A 10,282-nucleotide genomic window follows, 5' to 3' on the forward strand; every position below is an offset into this window, starting at 1 on the left:
AGCCGGTGCAGCATAACAGCCTATATCAGGTGGCTGCGTGAATTTAATACACATTTCTGGTTTGTTATGTACAGTCGAAACTGACCTAACGGCCACCTGAGAATAACGGTCACCTGTTGACAACGGTTAGTCTCGATCCCCCCCCCCAAACAAAAATCACTCTATAATACACTTGAGAATAACGATCACCTGTTCATAACGACCAGCGGACACTATATTTCACTCCGAAAGTCATCTTTGAACTGAAAACAACGGTCACGCGACAGTCGTTTTCGAGTCGCGAAAATTAAAAATACAGCACATCATTTGTCCGTCTATTTTGCGGGTAAAGCATCTGCTAGCGGTAATTACCTTTGATAGTGTTATGACCAAAAGTCATGTTTGAACTGAAAACAACTGTCACGCGTCAGTCGTTTCGAGTCGCGAAAATTAAGAACGTTACGATCCAATGTTTACATTTATCGATATAAAGCATTTAATGAATAAGTTAAAAAATGCCAAAATCTGTGAAAAGGCCTCTTTAAGTTTGTTATGATCGGAAAAGACCGAATCTTTTAAAATGTTTTTGCTGTTAAAATGTAACTAGCCATGTTTGCATCAAATTCACATCTCATTTTTCAACTCATGCGTTTCGGTATCTAACAAAACAAAGTTTATTTGCACATAGTTTATATTAATTTTGCCATTTGCTGTCCTAAATAGTTATTAAATGTGTCGTTTTCTGTACTATGTTCGAATATATTATTTTTTCCATTATACCTGTGTGTTTGTTTTATTTAAAATTGATTTTTTCATCCGATCTTAGTTTATCGGCAACCAGTGAAGCGAACAGACGTTAAAGAAATGCACAATCGACCATATTACTTAAGGACATCGGTATGATTAGGGAGATACTGAAAATCAGGTAGTATTTTTGTTATATCAATTTACCAGGTTAAATTTAAGCCGTGTTTTGTTAACATAATTTGTTTTTATTTTATTTTTTTGTATATATGCTAAGTTTATTTTATTTTGTGTCATTTTAAACCTATTTATTTTAGCTCGATTGAAATGATTTATTTCAGTTAGTTTGTAAAGACTACGTTCTAATTATGGCATAAACAATTTAATAGTCAGTGACAAATACATATTAAATTGTATGTCATATTTTAATATAGAATAACGGAAAATGCTAAATACACAAGGGTTATGTCCATTAGTAGCATAACTGGGTCATTGCAATGAATTAATGTTGACTCTTTGATCAGGATTTATTGGGCCAGTCTTGCACTAGTCAAATATAAATCTACATAAATTTACTTGCGTCAAAATGCAGGAAACTGCGTCCATTGATATCCGTGTACAATTCATATGTATAGTTTAAACTTCATTTTTTTAGAATGACGCAGTACATTTGCATGATGATTCTGATGATGCCATTTGGTGGCAACTGTGAGGACGCCCAGTGTCAAGGTCTGCAGCCTTGGTCACCAAGCGGGATACAACGAGACGATCTGCTGTGTTGTACAGAAAATTGTGATAGTACGAAGAAGTTTTCAGGGTACCCTGGGTTCGACGTGTGTTGCACATGTAATTCGCAGACATCGTGGTCTGATCAAGAGAAAGCATTGCTTATCGAGTACATCAGTGTATCGGGGGAAATCCCTTGTTGTTGATCCCGAGATATTTAACGAGAGCAATGTATACAAGATCGAACATCTTAATGGCGTTATGACAGAGATTCCGAGTGATGTGTGTGACTGGGACACGGATTCACGGCTAAAAGTGTTTTCACGGCATGTAAACAAAACCATTAAGTACTGGCTCCACATCGTTAAAATTGATTTCAGTTACAACAAAATTCGGAAAGTCGAAAGCTTAAACTGCCTGAAGAAACTCGACAAACTCGATCTGTCCGACAACAAGATAACACAATTCAAAAATACAACGATCAATCAGCTAACTCATTTAAGACATCTTGATTTGTCATATAATGAAATTAAAAGCATGGACCCTGCTTTTATATCACAGCCTACTCAAAGTTTAATGTTTGCGGATTTTGAGAACAACAAACTTAGAGATTTGGATATCACAAATGCTTTTTCTGTAAATCCGTTTTGCCACGTCGACTACACGAGTAATATCATTGACAAGTTCGTAAATGCACAAGGGTTTACCCTGGATAAAATCAAAACATATGGACCGGGATTTGTAAGCCTCAATCAAAACAACTTCGAGACATTTCCAGATTTCACTTTCTTATTAGGCCTTTCAAGTCTCGCTGAGTTCGGACAGCTAAGCTCGTTTGGATTCGATTTCAGGGACATTAAACTGAATTGTGACTGCCATCTCGAGCCGTTTCTGAGCATTGGGCAAAATGTAAAGGATGCTCTATGGCGTTTATGGCGGGATCATTTAAACATCACTTGTGCAAATCCACCAAGTTTAAAGAATGTCAAGGTGCGAAACCTTAACCCATATGATCTTATTTGTAACCTCACGCGAGAGGCATACTGTCCACAAGAATGTACTTGCATTGACAGACCGAACACAAACACATTATATGTTACTTGCACAAACTTGAAGGAGATGCCAGAACTTTTACCGAATTCGACATTAACTCGTTTCATTTCATTAACATTACCTAACAATGAAATTAAGGTGTTGTCAAATGAGTCATATATATCAAAATAATCGTTTCTCGATATTTTAAATAACCATTTGGAACAAAAAGATGATGTTGTGATAGCTGTTCTGAAGAATGCAACACTTAACTTATCGAATAACGTACGGCTTGCACAACTACCACAACGCGTGCAACATAGAAATCTTTGTATCACAGATATGGAAGGCTTGCAGTTAACCTGCGGATGTCAAGAACTTTGGATTGAAAACTGGCTAAAAGTGAAGAAATGCGATGATGAGAAACTTTTCAAATGCGCCGTACCAGACCATGGAATCATAGAAACCCGAGATTTTACAAGTTCCTTGTTAAACTGCAAAACAACGTCGTTAATCTTCATTGTATCGTTTATGTCGGCTGTTTTGGCAGCCTTGATCATATGTGGATTCCTAATTTCTTTGCTAAGAAATGAAATTCTCATAATATTTCTGAAAATGAGACAAACAAACCCTAATAAAACAGAGACTGCTAAGAGATTTCAGCATGACGTAGCACTAACGTTTAACGAAGAAGACGATAAACTTCGGGACTGGATTTTAAAAGTTCTTCTACGTAATTTAGAAGATAATAACTATCGAGTTTTTCTTCCCTCCCGAGACATACCATTTGGCAGCAAACGAGACAATAACATTATGAAAACATTTGCAAAGACGCGATCCTTTTTGACGAACAGCATCGTCCAAGGTTTGATAATCACCTAAAACAATTCACAATGGCAACCTATGTAAAAGACCGAGCCAGTCCGATTGAGATAACTCGATTTTTCAGTTACTTCCCTTTTGCATTCGCCACTGCGTAGGCATTGATAACATTCTACTAGCAGAGTTGTCGTTCGTGTTTCAACATTCAACAATGGCCGCCACCATGAGAGTCTCGATTCAAAACTTTCTTACTGCATAAATTGGCTTGTTTCGCTATTTAGAAGCTGTCATATAGGATATATGAGTTATTTATTCACTAAATCTTATGACAACAATAGTTGGAATATGAAGGATATATACTCGATGTGAATGAAGGACTTTCTGGATCGTAACAGCTTGACACGGCAAACTGGCATACTGGTATTTTTAGTTATCAATATAAGTCACATTGTGCTTTATAAATTGTATTCGAGCATTTTGCGACTTATTGAATGACTATGATACCCGATATCAACATTTCATCGGGGATTTGCATATCACCAAGCTGTCCTGAAATTCAACATTGATTTCAAACTCTTTACTGGTTTGTATTCTCTTTCTTAGTGTAAGTACTTTTTATCATTTTAAAGTTAAATGAACTGTGTCACAGTAAAAGAGACATTAAGGCGATTGTGGCCAGTTTGGATCCAGATCAGCCTGCAGTCGCTTGAAAGCTGTTTGCTTAAAAGCGTTTTTCTGACAATAACAAATAATTTAATTGGATACTGATTTGACTGCACTTTTCCTGTGACCTGGCTCAAATAATAGAATTGTCATTTATCAAATTATTTATTTGGAACATTAATCAATTGTTTTTCTTGTCCCTCGGGATCAATGACTCCAGCACTTTCCTGTTGAGAATTGAATACTGCTAAAGGCGATGCTAGGGGGCGTGAGAAATGTTGCACCTTCCAGTATCGCTCGATTGTTCATTGTCGGCTCGGGTACTATGTACAGGGCCGTACCCAGGATTTTTTTACTGGGGGCCCATCCAGGGAGGGTTTGGAAGGGGTTCCCCCTCCATATACATGTATATATACTTTTTTTAATGTGGCACTTTGCAAGGTGAATTTTAATGCTTATATAGGTAAGGTGGTAGGTCGGTCAATAGGTCAATAGGTAAGGTGGTAGGTCGGTCAATAAGTCAATAGGTAAGGTGGTCGGTCGGTCAATTAATCAATAGGTAAGGTGGTAGATCGGTCAATAAGTCAATAGGTAAGGTGGTAGGTCGGTAAATAAGTCAATAGGTAACGTGGTAGGTCGGTCCGCAGACCATTCGTATCCGCATGATTATGTTTTGATGTATAACCATGAAAATGGTATGACGGTAAACGGATCAAAATTCAAGGTCACTGGGGCTTGCAACTTAGAGATAATAAGATGTAAAGGACAGTTTAAATACCGTTAATACCATTTAAAATATCATAAGAGATAATACATGTAGTTTTATTTTTTTCTTAATGCCATGTTAACAATTAGCATTGGAGTCCATAATTGTTCGATAGATTAAACTAGAGCAGTATACTTCCTTAAAGCATATGATCCTGTCTGACATGGTGTTTAACTAAAAACCTGTCCCAGCTAGCTTTATTTACCATGTAGTCATTTTATTTGTCACATTAATTACAGTGGGGAATATACGTTTATACGTTTATGACGGTTTATCCGTCTGTCATCAAAATTGGATCTGGTGTATTCTCAAAATGAACAGGAGACACTTGGGTGAATCATCGTATATTTATGAAGGGCAGTGCGAGGACTTTGCACGACCCGAATTTTAACCCGATAAACAACACTTAAACTTGTATTGAATCACTGTCAATCCTATTATCTGCTCATCCTTCCAAATTTCTGTTTGTTCACTAAAACTGAAATATCGTTATAATTAAACAATATAAGATAAAATTATAAAACTTAGTTAACGAATTCATCCATAGGTATTCTTTATATATACATGTCTATACCTGAATATATGTTTATTATTTACTAAAGAATAGGAGTGGATAAGAAAAAGAATGTCCATCCTTATAGACTTTCAGTGTAATTGTTTGCTATATTTTATATAACCGCAAATTGATGCGGCAACCTATATATTCCAAAAGTCGTTTCATGTGTTTTCAATGACACAAATTCGTTAGTAATCGTTGCTATGTTATGATATTACTTATAACGGTTCATTTTTCGAGGATAAAAGGAGCGGGACGTCTGAAGATCTGGAATAGCTTCTGCTTAGTAATATACAAATCTCGATCCAAATTTGCAACATGAGTGAAGTCTAAATCGTCTCATAAGTTAGCTATAATTTAACACTGTAAAGAGGCCAAGTATGGAAACTGAAGTACACTTATTTGTTTCGTATAATATGTCACAATATTCGCATTTTGTAGGTCAATGAAAATAAATTCGCGAAAATAAATCGGCGAACTAAAATCGCCATATAATACTTTAAATACACTTGCTATGTATATGAAAAAAACAAACAAGTTGAACACAGCTTTATCATTATGTTTGGTCAAGATAAATCGGTCAAGTGTCCGATGTAAGCTTTACTACTTTCATTCACGGTCAAGTGTCCGATGTAAGCTTTACTACTTTCATTCACGGTCAAGTGTCCGATGTAAGCTTTACTACTTTCATTCAGTAAATATCTTTAGAATAGAAACACATATAAAACAGGTTGTGTCATTTTCTTGTACGCCAAATGGAATATTAACACTATAAATGGCAAACAAAGTATATGATTTCACCGGCGAAGGCGAATTGTCACAAGTTTTTAGGTACATTTGTTTGTAAGTTCATTAGTTAGAAAAGTAAATTTTATACCTTTATTTCGAAGGCACGATATACGCTGATAAACTTCAATTTAGTTTTCTTGTTATCGATTTCGTTGGTGTGATATTAGACGAATTAACTAATTCTACCAAGAGCGATTATTCTGGATTAACTTAAGCATAAAAGAGGAGATATTTGTGAATGCCAATTTTAGATAACTGTTTATAAATTCAACCGTTATTTTGTTGAGGGGACCTTACAGCAGAAATGATCAATCATACGAGACATTTGCTTCATTAAACTGATGAACATTTGCATATTTATAATCCCACACTTCACAGTCAACATATCTTTATATCTATGGTTTGACAGATTATTTGGTTTCCATAAATGCCTCCTAGCAGCATTTTTCTTTTTCATATATATTGTGCTTGTTACATGCAAAAACTGATTCTTTTCACAAAATTCGATTGCCGAATTTGGAGAGCGATACCCATTACAATTTAAATAGCTATAAGTGAGGTCAGAATTATTGGATCATAAGCATTCAGGGAAAACAGTACCTATGTAAAGAATCCGTTGAGGTATTTACATATATATGAGGTATACGATGACCAGCTGAGTTATTCGTATTATCTTTTCAAAATATATTATCAATTTCGGCAAGCGGTAAATACGTGTTGCCAATTTATGTGGTGAGTTTGGTTTTAATAAAACACAGAAAATTTACATAAAGGAAATTATTTTTTATTTAATTTATTTGGTTTCGTATACTTCTTTTATTCTAATGAAGAATCAATAAACATGTGTTTCCAATTAGTGCGTTCAACGTTCAAGGGTATGATTCAAATTCCCCAGATTGCAATAAAAGCGAGTGAATAGAGAAAGGGAGGTAAATAGATGCATACGTCGTTTATCTCTCTCTAGAGCTAATATTAAAATTTTCGGAAATAACATCATTTTATTCACTGAGCAGCGCTTAAGCTTTAAATAGATACATACAATCTAAACAAGTTATTATGGCAGCATTGTATCTCCTGCAGCAATCTCTTGCACGACGATTACAGGAGAACATGGAACGACAACTCTGCGTGGAAAATACTACTGCATGATCTTATCCAATAACGCATATTTGATTTTCGATCAGCGTTTCTGGAACAACAGCACGACGGAGTGAATAGAACAATATTTCGCCTAACACAATCTCGTTAATCGCTGCATTCGAATATGAAATCTACCGATTAACGATCGTAAGAGATGTAAATCACCTAAGTGGGTACACGGAAAAGAGATTGTTTAAGAGATCGATCGATCGGGAACATTCACCATCGTAATTTTAGTTGTGTGAGTGTGGGAGATTCAATGAGCAATTTTGTTTTGCTAACACCACAAAATCAACCGAACATAATTCAAACCAGTTAGTGATAGCAAAACATAATTAAATACTGAAAAGCCGATGAACCTCAATGAAATACGCAAATTGAAATATTGTACGTTATGCCAACTGAGTGAACTTTGCAGATGCTTATTTAAAGCATGTGACTCACATTTAGATATCCACATTTGCATTACAGATTTATTCATATAAAGTGTGAGAAATACATTGAAAATAAATAGCTAAACAAAAACATAAAATACTGTCAAATACAAAAAGCCAACATACAATACTATAAATAGATAATTGTGACCAATATACATTGGTGGACGGAGTATAATGCCACGAAAATGGTCTTATTCAACATGATATCATGAGTACACCGCGAACAAAACTCGTAATAAAAGTTTGTGTTTGTTGAATTATCATATAAGACGTTAAATTGGCTATGGCCTTTATAACTTAGGCATTTAAAATGTGAGACAAAATTTCGTAAAAATATGAGGAGCATATTTCGCTTCATATGAATATAATACTATTAAGGTGCTTTTGAATGTAATGATGATAATAACAATTATTACAATTATTATAAAGTCATGTATAGAACGACTCATTACAATAACAGAACAGAAGCAAACAGAAAGTTATTCGTATAACTTGAATATTTCCAGTTCATCGTTACATATACAAAACTGACAATATATAAGCAATAAGAACATGCATAGTATTGCAAAAGTGACCAAAATAGTACATAAAAAGGTATTAAAAATGCACTTAGGCCATCATATTAATCAACATTTGCATTCAATATATCATTTATCATTTTAAAAGCAAATTTGTATAATATATCGCGAGTTTATTTAGGACTTTGGTTATAGTATTTGTTAACAAAAGAATAAATTTATGCATACTAGGTCGGTTATAATAGAATTTGACAATATACATTTTTCTTATATCTGTATACAGAGGAAATACAATTGCAAAATGGTATTCGTCTTCAATATCACTTGAGTTACATATATTACATTTGCGTTAGTTTTTAGGAATATTTATATGTCTCTCGGAATAAATTTTTAACATGTGGGACGAAAGTCTTAATTTTTATATGTATTTTCTTAAATTACAGTTTTGGATTATGTTAAGGTAATGAGATAGTTCAAATCGATGTTTCAATTATTTGTATAAAATTAATGAACCTTTAACATTTAAATCATTTAGCCACAAACCTATGTAGTATCAATAAGTCTATCTTTAAACATAGGAATAAATACATTTGCATTTATTTTATAATATACAATAAATAACCAGAATATATGTGGATTGTCTTTAATTCTATGTTGAAAATACCCATACATTCAATTAATTATTGTATGTCAAAGTTATCAAAAGCCTGGGATAGGTATTGGCGTAAAGGCCGCAGTATGTGGCGCAAAACCTTGTGAGCACTTGGTGTGTTTAATAATAATTTCCTAGACGTGATGGTTACCAATTTGGGACTTGCACGGAGCGTAACCGCGTATGTATACCTGTTCCAGTGACCCACTACATAACCCTCTGACAGCCACATTATATAACCCTCTGGCATACACCAACCTTTACCGGTAACCCATGTATCTCACCAGTTATACCATTTACCAGTAACCATGATACCACAAGCCGGTAAACAAAATTACACGCTGGCTCCTACTGCGGTGCCAGTAACCACCAAACTTTACAGAACAGAACAGAACATTTTATTTAAGACTTGTACAAGTACATCGTCTTCAATACATATACATATATAATACATAAAACAACATGACATAGCATTAAGTGAAAGGGTTATACAAACTTATTAGTTAAACAAAACATAATCGAGAATTTATTCGGAGATGAACTGTGTTTCAGTTATTAACAAAATTTTGCGTGTTTCTGTAGTTTAGAGCGTCCTTAACAAACTTACAAAGATTATTTATATCTGTCTTATTACATGAGGTCAAAAGTTGTGTAAATTTAAATACAGAAGGTTTAACATAGTAATATTGTTTAATATATTTCTTTCTTATTACAGTATAACACTTGCATACAATGACAAAATGGTACTCGTCCTCAATATCGCTAGAATTGCAAAAGGTACACTATCTTTCTTCTCTAGGAATATGTCTATAGCGACCTATTTGTATATTTAGAGGAAGTCCGTTTAATCTTAGCTTGCTCATAAATGAACGGTTACTTTTAGACAAAATATCTAGATAGGGTTCATAGTAATGTGATAGTTTGCAATACTTGTATAGATTTAACATAGAGCTATTTTCTATTTTAGACATAGTTTCTTGCTTAAAAGTGTCTATAATACAGGTTTTAAATTCATTTAAAAAGGTATACTGATCGATAACGTTAGGGTGTAGTGCCGGGAAGATCTAATCTACCTGACCCCTGTTAGTCTGGGTTACAAACCAACCAAGCAACCAACAAACCAAACCTCGCCACGTGCAGTTAGCATTTTGCTATAATGTTTACGTTAAGAGATGGGTTGTGAGCCCACTGCGTCATTGCAGTGTTGTCCCAAAGGAGCCTCAAGCAATGGCAGCGGAGAACTCAAAACCCCTAGAATATTCTTGTTTATTAATAAATTAATACTTATTAACCAAAATGAGTGGAACTGAGAAATTCATCAACCTGTACTCACAGACTTTTACGCCACAAATAAATTGAAACAATTTATTCCCAAAAATTCTGATAGCACACCCGTACTAGCCACTTGGTCGATACAAATTGCAATGTTTACAATGATTATGGCCTACACATTGTGGG

This window comes from Dreissena polymorpha, chromosome 1 (genome assembly GCF_020536995.1).
Source record: "Dreissena polymorpha isolate Duluth1 chromosome 1, UMN_Dpol_1.0, whole genome shotgun sequence".
In the NCBI taxonomy this organism is placed as follows: Eukaryota; Metazoa; Mollusca; class Bivalvia; order Myida; family Dreissenidae; genus Dreissena; species Dreissena polymorpha.